This window comes from Symphodus melops (assembly GCF_947650265.1).
Source record: "Symphodus melops genome assembly, chromosome: 6".
Lineage (NCBI taxonomy): Eukaryota > Metazoa > Chordata > Actinopteri > Labriformes > Labridae > Symphodus > Symphodus melops.
This window is the reverse complement of record NC_136696.1, coordinates 8,178,480-8,195,799: the sequence shown is the minus strand read 5'-3', so window position 1 is coordinate 8,195,799 and position 17,320 is coordinate 8,178,480. Positions and strand designations below refer to the sequence as shown.

Below are 17,320 nucleotides of genomic sequence, written 5' to 3'. Positions count from 1 at the left end.
CGTGGACAAGGGGGAGGGGGGGGGGGGCAATTATGTATAACTCCCCCTTCTCTAGCTACATTCCCCTCTGTCTGTCTACCCCCTACAGCGGCCCTGATGGGACCCAACCTTTCATTTGCTCATTGCAGTAATTGGCGTGTGTGAGGGGGAGGTACATGTGTTCTGCTCCCCCTCTGCGTCTGTCAGAGAATTAGAAAATGGAATTCTCCGAAGAGCAGTGTGCGTCTGCTTTCTTCATCCAAGATGACACATTTTCATTATTCACTCTCTGACAGAACAGATCTCTCTGTCCCCTGGCCAAAAGCATACATTATTTTCAATTCTGAAGATAATTCATGTGCTTGTTTAATTTGTTAAAGTACATTTAGACAGATAAATCGTAAATTAAGAGCCTCAGCAATTAAGCCTTTTTTCCTTTGCCACTGGTCATTCTCGACAGGGATGACAATAATGAACGATAACGTCTGTTTACATTTGAAAACAAATTGGTTCACAAATTAATTAGTCTTATTACATTGAAGAAATCTAATTGTCCCTCAAGTATCATCCATTCAGGTCAAAGTTTGTTTGTTAAATTAAATGTCTTTATAACAAAGTGGCACAGTGGCAGCATGGATGCTAACCAATATGAACTTTATTCTAAGAAGTCAAAAAGCTGAAAAGGGCTAGATAGATAGATAGATAGATAGATAGATAGATAGATAGATAGATAGATAGATAGATAGATAGATAGATAGATAGATAGATAGATAGATAGAGGGGAAGAACAGGGAAACATCTAGACCACCACTGACCTCTCACAAAGCGAGCATCCTGTACACGGCACCCTGAGATGAGGGCTGACCACAGGGGGAGAAGGAGTCAGAGAAAAGGAAACAACTGGCAGGGGGAGGAGGTGGAGATAGAGGTGGGGGGGAGGGGGGGGGTCTGTTGATGGAAGAGCAGCAGGGAAGCTGAGATGTGGAGGTGAGGAGGGCTCTCAGGAGGCAAGGTTATTTGGTTAGGTGAAAGGATTGCAAGTGGAAAGAACAGAGTGGAGGTGAGGTGCCTTGTAGAAGGGGAACGGTGAGGGAAATGGTGCAAGAGAGGTGCGAGAAATGGCAGGGATTGCAAGTGAAAAGAAAAGGTGCTATGCAAGGTTTAAAGCCATAATAAGCCATTACATGATGGAAGAAAGCATTGCAGGGAAAGGTGAAGGACAGAGAGATGTTCCATTCAAAAAATATTATATATTATTTTCTTTAATTTTGATAGAGTCTCCATGTGTACCAGAGACTAAAATAAAACCTGAGAGGAATCCTAATCAGGAAAGCAAACTTCGATCATGGCAGGTGTAAGCACACCACAGGCACACTGCATATGTTTGCGTCTACATGGCGTACTTATGCGCACAGGAACTGAAAAACAGGAAGCCAACTCAAGCTGCTGCTCACATGTCAATATGGGTCTAAAAGGTGGAGATACAAGTGTATCGAACAGCTGACTGAACAAGACTGAGACCTGTCAATATTAATTCTCGGGTAAATAGTATCAACACACGCAACATGTAACACGCACAAACACAGATACACACACACACACACACACCTACACACACACACACACACACACACACACATCAGAGCTTCCTTTATTTTGAGACATGCCATATATGAGACATAATGTATGTTTGAATTATGCCTATGAATTATACATTGGTTATAACAAAAGTTAAGTAGGGGAAATTTAGAAAAATCCTGTTTAGATTCAACATATTGGAGATGTGCATTATAAACAGCAGGATGCCATGATAAAAGTGTGCACCACAAGACGGAGTGATGGGCACGAGGATGAATAGAAGAACATGTGCTGCGTTGAGGCAGGGGGAGGGTAGTGGAGAAGGAAGGCGCTGTGTATAACAACAGGATGAGGTGGAGTGACAGGATCATGGTGGCAGTGCAGTTGACACACTCTCAAACAGGGGAGCGAGGTGAGCAAAAGGGAGAAAATGGTTGGGGGTGGTGGTTAGAGTAATGGTGCGCAGGCAGGTTCTGCGAGTGAAAGAACACTCAGTGGGTTTACAATTTGATACAATGCTTTCTTCTCTTGCTCTCTGGCCAGGCTTAAAACACATTTCTCTGGTCTTCAAATGTTCCCCTTCCTTCCACTTAATTTCCTTTCTTTAGCTTTTTTTCTCTCTTGAGAACATCCTTTTCTTAACTCTAAAGAACTCAAAAACTTAAATCTCAAAGAAGCATTTCGAAACTGTCACATCTGGAGTACACTGAAGAAGTAGAAATGTGAGGAGTATCAAGTCAGAGACAAGCGCTCGAGAAAGCTCGATGAGGGTTAGCCCCGTCTTCTCTTGAGTAAAGGTTCAGGCCTGTGTGGGAGACAGTTCTTATTGTAAATTTGTATTTTGGGATTTGGATTGTAATTTTTTCTTTAGTGATGGTTACTCTTATTTATATGCCTAATTCTAAGATTTTTAAATGTTTGGGGGTTTTTTTATTGCTTATCAAAAATCCCCAAATTGTGTTCACAAAAGTACCATGAAATAAAAATCATAAAATATTATACAGTGATATGCATATGAACAAAAAGGAGATTGTGTGCTGGTAGTTTATCTTATTTCAGTTCAAGATTTCTGTACATTTCTCCATTTATTCTGTGTTCTTAAAATTGTTTGCTGGTCTTCGATCACAATTGCGTAATCTCTCTTATGTATGGTTGCAGTAGCTCAGTCATGAAGCAGCCCCATTCTGACATCCCTTCATTAATGCATATCCACAGTTCCTGTTTGTGCATGTGTATGAACATAAATAACTAAATAAATGTATATTTAGGGAAGCTGCAAGGTAAGAAAAATTATCATAATGATATCATCAGTGCTGTTTTTAAGAATGTATATCTACAGTCTGATGTCAATTTGATTTGTTATAAAATGGCTCATACTTAAAGTCCAATAAAGAAGCAGTAGAGGATTCTTTGAGTAGAAATGTGGATATGACATTTTTTATGGCCCTAATGCCATTATCTCTAAATCTGGTCTTTATGGATTACAGCACTTTAGCAAAGATATGTCACATTTCCACCGTTAAACAGCAGTTTCCAAGATACTGGCACAATATTTTTAAAAGGGAGAATGGAGTCTTTCTTCTTTCCACAATACAGCCAGACTTTTGTGAAAAGAAACCAGTTAGCCTGTCTCTTTACGGGCCGAGGCTGAGAGGAAGAGGACAGTCTGGGTTGAAGCTAAGAAGAGAACAAGAGAGAATGGCTGAGCAAGAAGCACACATTCCTGCAGATATTCCTTATAGACCTTGACGTTCAACGTTAGGCTGCATCATTATTAATGTCATCGTTGGTTTGTTTTTAGAAGCCAGAGACGGTAAACAGGTATTATCTACTCAAGTTATGTCTTGTTTTCAAAAAAATTAAAAATAAATCTTACTTATTCCAAAAAGTTGTTAGCTTTATATGTTTGGAATCTTTCAAAACTATATTTAGCTTTATAAATTATCCTCTCCAGTAGCCATTTAGCTTTGTACTATTACAGACATCATGGTAACAGTTGAATACCAGAGCCTGAGTACGCATCCATTACTCTGCCAAATGTCAGGGCTTTCATATTTTTATGTTTAAAAAATGATGGACGTTAATTTAAAAAATAATAATTATAGGAATATTAACTTCTGGTAATTGTGATTATTTCCCTTCAATTGACTTTAACCAACTCCTGTCAGCTGGCCTTATTTGCACTTTACTGTTTAAAAACATCCTCCTTCATAAAAACCTAATAAAATGTTTTTTTTCACATGGACTACAAGTACACACACACACACACGCACGCACACACACACACACACACACCAGTTCAGAATGGAACTGTCATCAGAACAAGATTTTTGCATTCCTGCTGGTTCGTCTCTGTCGGCGACAAGCACCTGTGAGTTATGTGCAACAAAGGTTCCTAGCAACAGTCGTCTAGGAGAGACATCATCAGGATGCACACCTGTTTGATCTGCTGGGACCCTCTGTGATAAGTGGCCTTGGTTACCATAGTGACCTGGATATGTGATGGATCCATGTGGTGCTATTGAATGGCCTTGGATTATAAACACACATACATATAAAGACACAAAAGGACCCACAGAAAAAAAAAAACTTATATCAAGCTTATAAAAGTACACTGCACAGGGCTACAGTACAGACAAAACACTAAAACACACACTAAAATGAAGCTGCATGCATGCACTGTGAGCAGAGAGATACAAAGAACAATGAAGAAGTCTAGCATAATGAGGCAGCGGATCACCTCAAAACAGTCCCACTTTCACACCTGCATGACGACTCGTAACAGAATGCCCACAAGGAAGAACGCAGGGGGAAAATAGACTAAAATTCAGAATAAAAACAATCAGCAGTGTAAACACATAGACCAACTCCAAACATTCCTTTTATGAAAAAACAAAACAAAAAAAAACACTGCAGTGAAGGGAAAAACGAGGCGGCAGATGGCAAGTACATGGTGACAGTTGCTTACAGTCTGCAGGTGGACGGGGAAGCGCTTTGCCTCACGTTGAAGATCTCTGCATTGACCTTGGAGTAAAAAATGTGAATCGTTAAGTGCAGCAGTCATTCATACCAAAAGACGTACAAATCTGTACACAGAAATTCATAATTGTCTGAACTGTTGCATTTGGTATTGACTGAGAACCCTGATAGAAACAAAAGCATTTGAGTGCATTCAGAAACAGACAATGCTGCATGCTCCACATTCCAGTCTGATACATCAGGAACATGAATAGTTACCAATTATGAGACTGCAAGGGCTGTTCTTTTTAGTTCTCTATATGTACCCATGTACAGTGTGTAAAATCTAAGACATTTAAATGTAAATGAAGCAGCAGTCGCTCGTGTTATGTTTTTGAATGATGATTGCTAACTTGATAGAATGCATCTGTACAACTCTACATTACACAGCTGACATCAAAGCTGCTCTGGAAAGAAAGTTGTATTAATATGTAGAATGAACCAATAAGACAAACTACACTTGTTTTGTATTTAAAATGTGAGGTAATTAGCTCAGAAATGTTTTTCAGTCTGTCCCTGATTAACAAAGCCAATCAGCAGATCTTTAATTGTATTTCCCCTCACATAGCCATCCTGAAAATACTAACAATCATTATGCACAACAATTTGAATTAACACACTATTCAATAAGTGAGGGATATCTCTTTTTGTCTGCAAACATGGTTCTCTACAGAATATGTTGCATGATGTCTTCAGTCATTTTTATTGAATAACATGTAATACATTTAAAATACGACGTAGACGTACTTGTGTGATCGTTGCAGAATTTCTCTTTGACCTTCCAATTTTATGCATGATGCTATATTTGCATGAATCTGTATTTTCCTTAATCCTGACAGTCTTTTGTGATCGCTATTGAAATAAATCCTTTCTTACCATTGTGCAAGGGGCGAGCCTGACAGCTCAGATGTTAAAGTCTGTCAGAAAACGGACAGACAGACAGACAAACACATCCTTTATTCTACCAACCAATCATGAATCACACTCGGCATGAGGACTGAACAGCTCCAACTAAACAGCAGCGTCTATAAAGGCCCAGTGTTTTCCACTACTTGTTATACAGCTGGTAAAGAAATCTAAGACCAGATGTGGAGATGGTTCCACATCACTTTACCTGGTTGGCTGATTGGGAAAGTCTGGCTTGACAGTTTGTCAAGCCATAATTTACATGATCAGTATCTGTAGAACTTTTTCACCTGTCAGATAACGTAAATAGATATCTCGTCAGATAGCCTTTGTTAAGGAAACACCAAAAAATAAAGAACCCGTTTTTACTTTTGTAAGCAAAAAAATAAATAAAAAATGTGTTAGCCATCAATTTTTTTCCTGTTTTACTTTTTTTTTTTTTACATAATGAGTCAACGTTTGGTCACTTGATACGTTTCTGCTATTACTTCTCATAACATGTTTTCTGGACGCTTAGTATTTTTTCTATGCATTTGATGTGAAGATTATATTTTTCTGCTTTTTACTTATGAGGAATGGACACAAGCTGAGGAAGTTAGCTTTAGAAATTAAAGTAATGAATGAGGAAGAGGAAACAGACATCATCACTTTTCTGAGGCTTAAATAAAATATCAATTACCCAGCCTTTTTTAAGGTCAATTTTTTTCTTTTTTTACATGATCAGTGATTTATGTAAATAAGTAAATAACATGTGCTGTAGCATGTAGAGCACAGAACATGGGCTTAACATTGGTCTGTATGATGATGCAGAAAAAAAGATAAATGTGGTTCAGTTTCTGTTTTGATCAGTTTAGCACTCCAATTCATCAATCATGACACGCCTGCTGCTTTAGAACACACGCCTCTCCTTTCCCTAGCAATATCTCTTCTTCATCCTCAAGCATCCTCAAATCACAAACCAACCCCTCCTCTCCCCTGCTTTCTTGAGCAAATGAAAAAGGCCACATCAAACAATGGGTGAAGTTAGAGCAGATGATGGGGACAGGAAACAGAAAGATGAAGACATAAGGCCGGGAGAAGGTGAGAAGGGAGGATGGGTAAGGCTGTGAGTGGGAGTGAAGTGTGGAGGAGAAAAAGGCGAAAAGTAAAAGAGAAGAGCAGAAAGGGTTAGGAAACAGTTGGTAGGATGTAAAGGATATATATGAAATGTGCCTTAGATCTTCAAAATATGAGGAGGATTAAACGTTACATTTCAAACCGCCTGGCACACAAGTAAAAAACTATGATATAACTTGTAAAAAAAATATTTTTGTGTATTTTCGGATATTCATCCATCCATTGTCCATCTGTTCTCCATACTGCTAATCCCCTTTCAGGTGGCAGGGAGCTGGAGCTGAACCCTGTCATTGGGAGACCCTAGACCGGTTGCCTGTCAATCACAGGGCTGACATACTGACAAACAAATATCCGCTCTCAGACCTACAGGCCATAAGGGATACTAATCAACCTTGCAATCATATCTATGAACTGTGGGATGGAACTGGTTTTAATGATGAAAACCAATGCAACCTTCTGAAAGATTATGTGCTGTAAATGTCTGACTGAGTTGGAACCTTGTACGGCAGCACCGACCACTGCACCCTCACCCTCGCAGCCCTTTTCAATATTTTCACATTCATTATTTTGATTAGTATTAAAACTAATTTTGTCCCTGCAAGCCACTCTGTGTGTTTGTGTGTGTAAGTCTTTTTACCTCGCTAGCTCTTTCTTTAGTAAAGGTTTTTTTATCATAATAAAATCTGATTATAAATTCACTGGTATTTATATGTGTGTATATATGTGTGTGTGTGTGTGTGTGTGTGTGTGTGTGTGTGTGTGTGTGTGTGTGTGTGTGTGTGTGTGTGTGTGTGTGTGTGGTGTGCGGATTTGTGACTTAAATTTAGAATGACCAGCAGGTCCCTTAAATATATATAATAATAAATCTAGGTAGGCAAATGCTCAGCTACTATACTTGGCATTTTAATGATTTCACTGATTTTTTTGCTTTCACTGTCTTCAAATAAAGTGTTTAAAATACAGAATTCCCTTAGATAAAAACCGTAATTGAAAATCAGAACTGACTGTTTTTACTTTGTGGTCTCCTGGCAACATCTTTTTATAATTTGAGCCTATGTTGATTGTGCCTAAAAAAACATATGGGTGTTCTATGCTGCCTGGCCACCACACAAGACACGAGGCTGAGTAGCAGAGGTCCATCCAGCTCTTTTTACTAAATCTTGAGAAAAATGTCATTGTAGCCTACAATGGAGTCATGTCAATGACTGTATCCACAGAGGCAGGGGAAAAAAATGCACGACCAACAAATGTTGAAAAAGACTTTAGGGCCATTGTTGGGCCAGATGGTAAAATAAAGGAGAAAAACAATTTTCGTAGGCAATTTAATTTATCTTGTTGGTTTTGTCTCATGGAATGAGGGTTTATCAAAGGATAAAAATTATGTCCATAAAAGGTCAAGATTAGGTTACACGGTATAAATAGTCCAGAGCCCCTGAAAGTGTGGTGATTTTCCTAAGGGGTAAATGTACCCAGGATCAATTTCACTGATTAAAAAAATGAATTGAATAAAAAAAGCACTTTTATTTAACCCAGAAAAACATTTGTTTCTCAAGAGTATACACCAAAAGTTAGTGTAAGTAAGCCAGGGTTAATACAACAGAAATCCTTTATAATGATAAATGTGGCCTTAAGTATTTATTTGGTACCATATCTGTGTTTTCTAAAATGTTTGTATCACATAGCTACAAAAACCACCATGTTTTCACTGCTGCACAAAAAGAGACATTTTGAAGTCAGATTTAAAGAGCTCTAAAAGTATTATAGGCACTCAGAGTAGAGGAGGAACACAGGAAGTGCAGGAGGGAGGCAAGGCGGTGAAGGGAGGTCAGAGAGGAACAGAGGGTGCAGGAGGAGGAGGAGGAGGAGGAGTTGGTGGAGCAGAAGGTGAAAGCAGGAGAGCGGGGGAGTGATGGCAGAGTCTCCCACCAGCACTGTCACAACCACACGCTTGGCTGCTGCCGCCGCTGATTGTGATTGCTGTTCAAACAAGGCCGACAGCTGCCACAAACATCGCCTTCTTAATATGACACATGTACGCTCACCTGTGGACATACACTAGGACACACATGCACTGATATTGCTCAGATGTCACTCTTTGCTGTCCCGTTTTATGGCACCCTGTTATCTTCCTTTCTTGTTCTTGCTTTCTGATAAGACTGTTGCCGCTGTGATTGCCCTCTGCTCTCTGCTATGTACGACAGCTCAATCACTTATCAAATCAAGATGTTCTCTCATCATGATGGAATACACTGTCATTCTGTGCCTTCTTGGAAAACACAAGTATTCCCATCAACTTCAGAATCACATAATTATTACCACCTTTAGTCAAATGATAAACCCTTGCACATGCTTTTTTTTTTGGTTCATTTGTTCCTTTTTTTTTTTTTAACTAATATTTTATTACTTAAAAGCAAGGCAGCACACAACTCTGTCTCACAAGTTGATGGTAAAAAGTCTTCTTAAAAGACCTTTTTACATAAGAAATTCAAAGCATTGACATTTCCAGTTTCTCAGATTTGATGATTTTCTGTTTTTCTCTATTTGATATAACCCTTAATTAAAAAATGTTTTGACATTTACAATGGAAAAAAGACCCTGGGTTATAGAAAGTGTGATGAATGCTTTCTTTAGAAGCTTTTTGATCGGCGTACTCACACACACTGCCTCATAGCACAGCTATGTTATGCTGTGTATTTGCAAACATAAGATGCAACTACTAATCACAACCAGTTTATCTTTAACACTTTGATCGCTCTACTGTACCATGGGAGCCTTTTTTGGATTAGAAATTAAACATTGCTGTATGCAAGTGAGGCAAAAGCCTGCAGTTTCTAGACAACCTGCTAAAGCTGATAATGACTCGGGGCAAAAGGGATTAGTTTTGTATTCACAGCGCGTTCTCTCTGTAATATATATGATTCTCAACAATCTCTACATCACCACAGATGCACTGAGGGGCTCTGCTTTCCTGCTGTTTTCCCTCTGGTGCCATCTATGTGTCATCCTCTCCTTTTCTCTCCCTCTCACTATGCACACACACACACACACACACACACACACACACACACACACACACACACACACACACACACACACACACCTCCATAGCAGTTGTACATTATGGAGTGGTAACTAGGCAGCATCTAATTGCAATAATTGGAAGAATGTACTGAGCGGCCTGTTTGAACACCTGTTAGCACTGAATTTCTCTCATGGCTACAGATTGCATGTGCTGTGTCACATTTGTTGTGTGCATGTGTATGTGTTTGAGTGTGTAGATGTGGGTGTACCCATGTGTGAGCTCGGATCACATAAACCCCCTTCCGTCACCACCCAGGCACATGTAATGGGGGTGGTTGGGTGTGGGGGTTGGGGGGGTATGTAAATAGAAAATTCTGGCTGTGCTCCAGATTCAATTTTGACACCTCAGACCCTGCCAGAAGGAGTCTTCCCTACTACTGATACATCCTAAGAATATTTACCCAGAATAATTTTGGGCTTCAACAAAAAATGAATAATATGCATGATAAATCTTGGCCTTCACACTTGTCATGCTGTCAACAGAGGCCTCCTTTTGAAGACGGTATTAACTCTTTTTATCAACTAAACATTATCTTTTTAAGTTATCTGCCTGTTTTAAAATCTTAAGTATAACATGGACTCTGTATCTTTTGTTTGTGTTCCTTTATTGCCTTTTCATTGTATTCATAATTCGGCCAGTGTCACTATATACACTAGCCTACCTCCTCCCTGTCCTCTTCATGTCCTTGCTGGGGGGCTTAAACTCAGATGTGTGGAGCTGTCCACTACTGCGGTGCTGAAATCTGCTGTGAAAATCTCCCCATGTTAAACATCCACCCGCAAGAGCCATTGAAAGTATTCCTTTCAAGGACAGGGTTTTACACAAAAAATATACAATTAAGTACGTTTTTAATTGTAATTTATTCTCTTCTTCACCAGCTCTCGTTTCATACGTTGAACATTAAAAATGGCATTTAGGTCTTCCCTTTCTGCCCCTCTCTCCCGCTTTCATGTTTCCAGTCTGCAGGAGACCGGTCGGATATTGATTGACTTTAGAGGTTCAGCATTGAGCTGTTGTCATTTGACCCCAGGGAGGCCAAACAGGCTGCGGGGCGAAAGACGCTCGTGAACCTTTAGGGGACCGTTAAAAAAAAAAAAAAAAAAAAGTAAATCTGGTGTTGCTGTTTGTTATATACCAATTAGGCTATAATTGGTCAAATTAAGTATTTAGATCAATATGCACTGCTTTAAGATCAAACACGAGGCCGAGACTTACTTTGTCCGAAGAGGTTGGCCCTTGTTTCTAACTCTAAATAGTAATTTATTTTATTGTGAAGATGATTTGGCTCACTTACCTGTTGATATCTTGCAGGTCAGTCGGCACCTCACACGCTGCCTCTTCATGATCATCAAATCTGAACATGGAGAAAGAAAACATCGAATCAGTCAAGAAAATGGTGAGTTGTCTGTAGTTTTCATTTAACTTGTTCAAAGTGGTTAGAATTCTATCATTTGTTACTCCATCCTGTGTCCCCGCTGGCCGCTTATCTCCGACAAACACCATCACAGCGCGTTTCTTTCCTCTAGCCCATCTCTAAACCTTTACTCTTCCAGGTCTAGTCTTTTAGTAAAGTGCGGAATGCCATGAGTCTCACCTGCATGGTCGCTTTCAGTCCGGCTCCACTGTTGCCGCCGCCGGCGTGTTTTCTGGAGAGATGGAGGGATGGAGAAACACGCTGCCTCGGAGGACGCGTACAAGCCTCCGGTGCGCTGCTGCCTGCTCCTTTAAAAGCAGTCAGTGGTCCAATAGGAGGTCTTTCATCTAGATGGGGGCCTGACGTAATCCACGACCCCCACTCAATTCGAATTGTATGATATAGTATATATAAGCGTAATTTCTTTGACATAGAAAAAAATAATACATTTGATGCCAAACAAAAAGAAGGACGAACTCACCTCTGTAATGTTCCTCCCCCGGAAATGTGTTTATCATTAGGCTATTTCATGCTATTATTTAGCTATTTCTATTTCACTCTCTTTTCATTAAGATATGCTTCCTTTAATTGTTTATTGTTGTACATGAGAAAGGCGTGCTGGACTATACAATTCTAATGCGTCTGTTATAAAATCCCCATTTTTTAGTGCAAATGTTTACTTTGAAATTCTTGTTGATTTCAAATGTATGTGAGATATGCTTCATACAAACGCTTCATTTGCCTCAGTTCTAATAAAAATGTTGAAATAACAAGAAAACTATTTTTTTATTAAAGAAATACAATCAAGAATAGTTAAAAAAAAAATTAAGTTTTAAGCATAACTGACGCAGGTTTATATTTTATTTGATATACAATATGACTTAAATGTTTTGCTTCCTTTTTTTGGACAAGCTTAGCAAGTAGATGCATACATACATACAATGTATGTATGTAGTATTCATCCTTGAACCACACTATTAGACAACTAAGGATACTATGTCAATGTCATTCATATCTTTTGTACTTGATTTTAGTCTTTCAATGGTGAACATGTTAAAGGAGGTCATTGCTTTAATCAGGTTTCTGTATTGTTGTGAGCCTTTTTCGACTGCTTTTTATGCAAAATTTTACAAGTTTAAAATACATTGTGTGTTGTAGAACACACCCCTTTTAAAAGAGAGAAAAATAAACATATTATAGACTTCAGAAATGTGTTAGATTTGACCAAATTTCATTAATATAACTGTTAAGATTTCAAACAGCTGGTAAAGAGACTGATGAAACGAGAAGGTTTCAGAAGTTTATCTCGTGCACTAAGTTAGGATTACAGTTAGGGCTGTTTCTTCACTTTTCTCTTCTTAGCCGTAAGCAGCAGAACTACCACAGTGTCTAGAGCCAATTGACAAACTGTAACAAATTAAGTTACATTCTTCACATAAACGGTAGTTTCACAGCAGATGATGAATATGCATAATCTGTTACTGTGTATCTCTCTGGCTTGTGAAAGCAGATACGTTAGAAAAAAAGGTCTGTTTTCAAAATGAGCCGTTTGTAAGCTATTGTATGTTGTGTGCATCATTGAATTTTCTCTTCTTTTTTTTACTCAGAAAGAAAGCATTGTGGGATATATAATTGTTTTGTCAAGTGCTTTATTGTTGTTGTGGTTTTCTGTGGGTTTGTGTTCTTTTGTGCAACTACTGAAATTGGTCTAACACACACACTCACACACACCTACACGCACATACATGCACATACACGCACACACACCAGACACACGTGTAGTCACAAAAGCATTTTAACAGTGTTTGTTTTTTCCTCTATCTTTTAGGGAACTTGTGTTTGCATCTAAAACATGTCACAGCCCTTTTATGACAGATTCAAGTAGTAGATTCAAAGGTTGTACTGACTTTTCTGCACTCAGCTTAAAAACAAGCAAGTACACTTCACTTTTTGTAACCACATCAGTTACAGATAGTCATTTTATGCACAAATTACAAATTACATTCTGCCCTCAGTAAAGACCCTGATGTCACTGTTCTTATATCTTTTATATATATATACATACACACACACACACACACACACACACACACACACAAATATATACACATATATACACATATATACACATATATATATATATATATATATATATATATATATATATATATATATATATATATATACCGGTATATATATATATATATACATATTTATACGATAGCATAAATATGAATACCCTTGAGTCAACTCTATTGAAACCAAACAATGTGTCTCTCATTAACCACTGAATGTATTTGAAGCATGCAGCATTGTGAGCTTGAATGGACACTCATAATGACGTGTGATTATTGCACCAAGCATCCACCTCACTCCGCCATGGAAGCACACTTACACTTGTTAGATGTAACAAGACATAAATGCTCTCGCAAGGGGAAATTTTGACAAAGTTAAATTGTTGTTGATTGATTGTTTTTCCAGATGTTTTGCACAAACTACTGTTATCTGACATCCCGACAGACAACCCAGCGCTCAGGAGAATATTATATTTAGTAATGTAGTACTTTCATGGAAAGAGGTGTCATGGTCAAACACGCTGCTGAGTGATTAATATCAACTGGCAATTCTTTCACTTACCTTGGCCTGGTCAGCTCCACATTAGCAGTAGGCTAATACTTTCAATGTGCTGTTTGGCAGAACTACAATGCACAGTTAGTCGTCTTTAAACAGCTAATGGAAACGTTTCAGGTAATCTTTGAGACAACCAACCGAATAGAAAGGTTAACACTTACCAACAAACAACAAATGCTGCTATGATCACGTTTACTTCTTTTACCTGCTTTGAATAAAGAACAGTAACATTTTCATCGTAAAATTACTTGTTTTTTTAGCATCACGTTACATTTTATCTCTAGGTTATAAACAATAATAATAACTTAATTGTATAGCACTTTTTAAAATCATGGTTTGCAAAGTACTCTGACGTGCAGAAGCAAACATAACAACAACACATAAGAACCCAAAAAACAAGACAAAGAAAAGAAAGTGTTCATTATTTTAAAAGATTGCTATATATACATTCTAAGTAATCCTGAATTAGGTCCATATTGTAAGAAAGGTTATGGTCTGAAACACACATACACTCACATAAATAGTTACAAATTGATTCCTGACAACCAGTCATGTGTGGGTCAGTGGTCAAGTTGGTCGTCTCTTAAGATTTGGGGTTCGATCCTAGATTTCTACAGCCATATAATGAAGTGTCCATTAGCAAGACACTGAACCACAAATTGTTCCCACTGTGCCAGTGGCGTGTAAATTCATGTGAACGCTGTTTGGTGGTTGTACATACATACTGTACGTGTGTGAATATGTCAATGGTTGAATTAGACATGTAATGTAAAGGCCCTTTAAGTGTTCAGAAGACCTGAAAACTCATCCTATTGGTTGCCAATTCGAATTCATGATAATTTTTTAAACAATGGATGAGTACATTAGATAATTATTGAGACACATAACTGCTGATCAATGTTTTGTTTACTGAAATAGCTTTTACAGGCAGAGTTTATTAGTGATGGTTAGTTACTATAACTACCTTTCCCTTACTTATAACATATAAGTTGTACACAGTAATGTTTTTGATTAGCTGTGTTTCCCTCTTTCGCAGTGGTCTTCTATCATACTAAATAGTTTATATTGAACCAACCTATACTTCAAGCATGAATATCTTCTCTTTACTTCTTCTCCGTGTCCATCAGTCTCCTCCAATAGATAATCTGAGAGTGCTTCAACCTGCAGACACATAATGCAAGTCAAATTGTGTTTTCAGTGGCCTTATTTCACCTCGCTCCACACCGCGATCTAAACTTAACCCTGATTCATGAGTCAGTCCACAAACTAACTGCTATCATTGTTTTGGAGGTGGCGGTGGAGTTGGAGGTGCACATCTGCTAAACAAACACACTCTCTCTCACACACACACACACACACACACACACACACACACCCACACACGTATAAACCACACAGACATTTTTAAAAAGTCCTGTTGTTTTTATCCAGCAGTGGGGGCCCCACCCTGGCAGATAAGCTTCTGGTTACATGACTGTAAAGAGCAGCAACGAAGGCAGAGTCACCTCAGCAGATGGCCCTATCAGTGTAGGGTAAACCAGCGGCCAGAGCAGCCGTGTTTGGCTTAACAGCCTATAAGTAATTCATTGTGTTCACTGAGAAGGAACATCTGCTGACCCCTTTGGCCATGGAGACACACAGACACCACACAGACACATGCACACACACACACACACACACACACACACACACACACACACACACACACACACACACACACACACAGACGCTCACACACACACACACACACACACACACACACACACACACACACACACACACACACACACACAGACGCTCACACACACACACACACATACACACAAAGTTGTGCATAGCTGCATCAATAAACATACTTACATGAGCATTCGGTCACATGCACAAATGCAGGCACACACATGAACACACAAGCACACTCCTTTCAAGCTCATTGGCAGTACAGGTGGTTGGAGGGTAGGAGGAGTTTTTCTTTTATTTGACCTGCTCCGATCAGATAACTACCGCTTAGTTAATACTCACTAAGAACTCATTAACCTGATAACATGGAGGTAGGCCTACATAGATTGACACAGACAGAAAGAGAGATGATGTAAAAGCAGGAGGAGAAAGATAGATAGATAGATAGATAGATAGATAGATAGATAGATAGATAGATAGATAGATAGATAGATAGATAGATAGATAGATAGATAGATAGATAGATAGATAGATAGATAGATAGATAGATAGATAGATAGATAGATAGATAGATAGATAGATAGATAGATAGATAGATAGATAGATAGATAAGAAAGATAGATAGAGCAGCTGCAGCAGAAGGTAAAAACTCCAACTACGGAGTCTTAATACTTGGAAATTGCCTTTTAATGATTCAGTCAGTAATCATTTGCCATCACTTTTGGTCTTTATTCAAAAGAATTTCAAACAATCACAGCTCTCTTGCATACAATGGATTCTGAGTCTTTAAATACACTGCAGCAGTCAGTGCAATTATAATTACATTCAGAGGGTATTTCTGTCAACCTAAACATCCACTTGAATTGCATTTCTTTTTTCATAACAACTGATCATTTCTGCATCATGGTAAGTTTTCCGAAAAGAGCGCTCAGAAAAAATATGGTAATTTTATAAATGACTTTCAATTCAAAGTTGGTGATTTATCATAAAAAGATGATGACAAAGAACAAAAACACATGCAAAGCCAACAAAGGTGGTAATATTTTAGACATTGTGATTGTCAAGAAATAAATACAATACACAGATGGTTGATTGAGTCAAACAAACATACTATTTAAAATAATGTCTGTGTATCTAAAGTTTGATCTCTCTTAACACCAACATGCTTTATAGTTCCACCATAGTACTGTCGCACTGGATGATTTGCTCCTTCAATACAATACAGATGGGCTGAGTTCAGTTGTCTCACTCCTGCATATTCTGTCCTGTTTTAAATAGAGCATTTAATCTGTGACCGTCTACCGCTGAGTATAGTTCCCTTATAGCTAGTGTCATAATTACTCATAAATAAAACAAACGAAAAGGAAGATTAAAAACAGCTTTGAGTCTCAACTTTTATGCTGCACAGATAAACTGAAGAAATGCTTATTGTTGTAAGGAAAACACGTTGCACTTGCATATGTATAGCAGGCTGGCATAGACATTTTTTCCAACAATAAAAGAGGCACACAAGCAACATAAAGGAGTACTAAGATTTACAAATTGTAGATGTACATGTAAATCACTTTTGAAATAATGTTGCACATTTCACACACATTGAAAGTTCTGTCAGACAGAGTTGTTAGTCAGTAAGGATCCAAGTAGTAAAATACAAAGTTCTGCTGCAGAGCAATTAGCCAGCAGGTAAAGAAACAGTTGCTGCCTCTGCCATATAATGCAGGAGCCAAGGATGGCAGATGGAGGATGGGATATCAAATACTGTAGCATTTGCAGCTGTACTTGCTTTTCAAAGTTAACGATACAACATGACAGAGTTACTTTTACAAATACCTTTTCCAAATACTGCCTATGTCTGTTGGACATGTTCTTAAAGAATGGTTGTTTCCATCAGCAAGCACTCTGGAAAAAGAATAATAACA

The 17,320-nt window shown here is 38.4% G+C and overlaps 1 long non-coding RNA gene across 1 annotated transcript; it reads right to left on the bottom strand.

Annotated features, from left to right (window-relative positions):
• Nucleotides 1-3,873: 3,873 nt before the first annotated feature.
• LOC306825477 lies at nt 3,874-11,485 on the bottom strand. The gene is made up of 3 exons (XR_013779271.1): nt 11,274-11,485; nt 10,974-11,033; nt 3,874-4,581 (listed from the first exon to the last, which is right to left on the bottom strand). It is a non-coding gene; the product is annotated as an uncharacterized lncRNA (long non-coding RNA).
• Nucleotides 11,486-17,320: the final 5,835 nt, after the last annotated feature.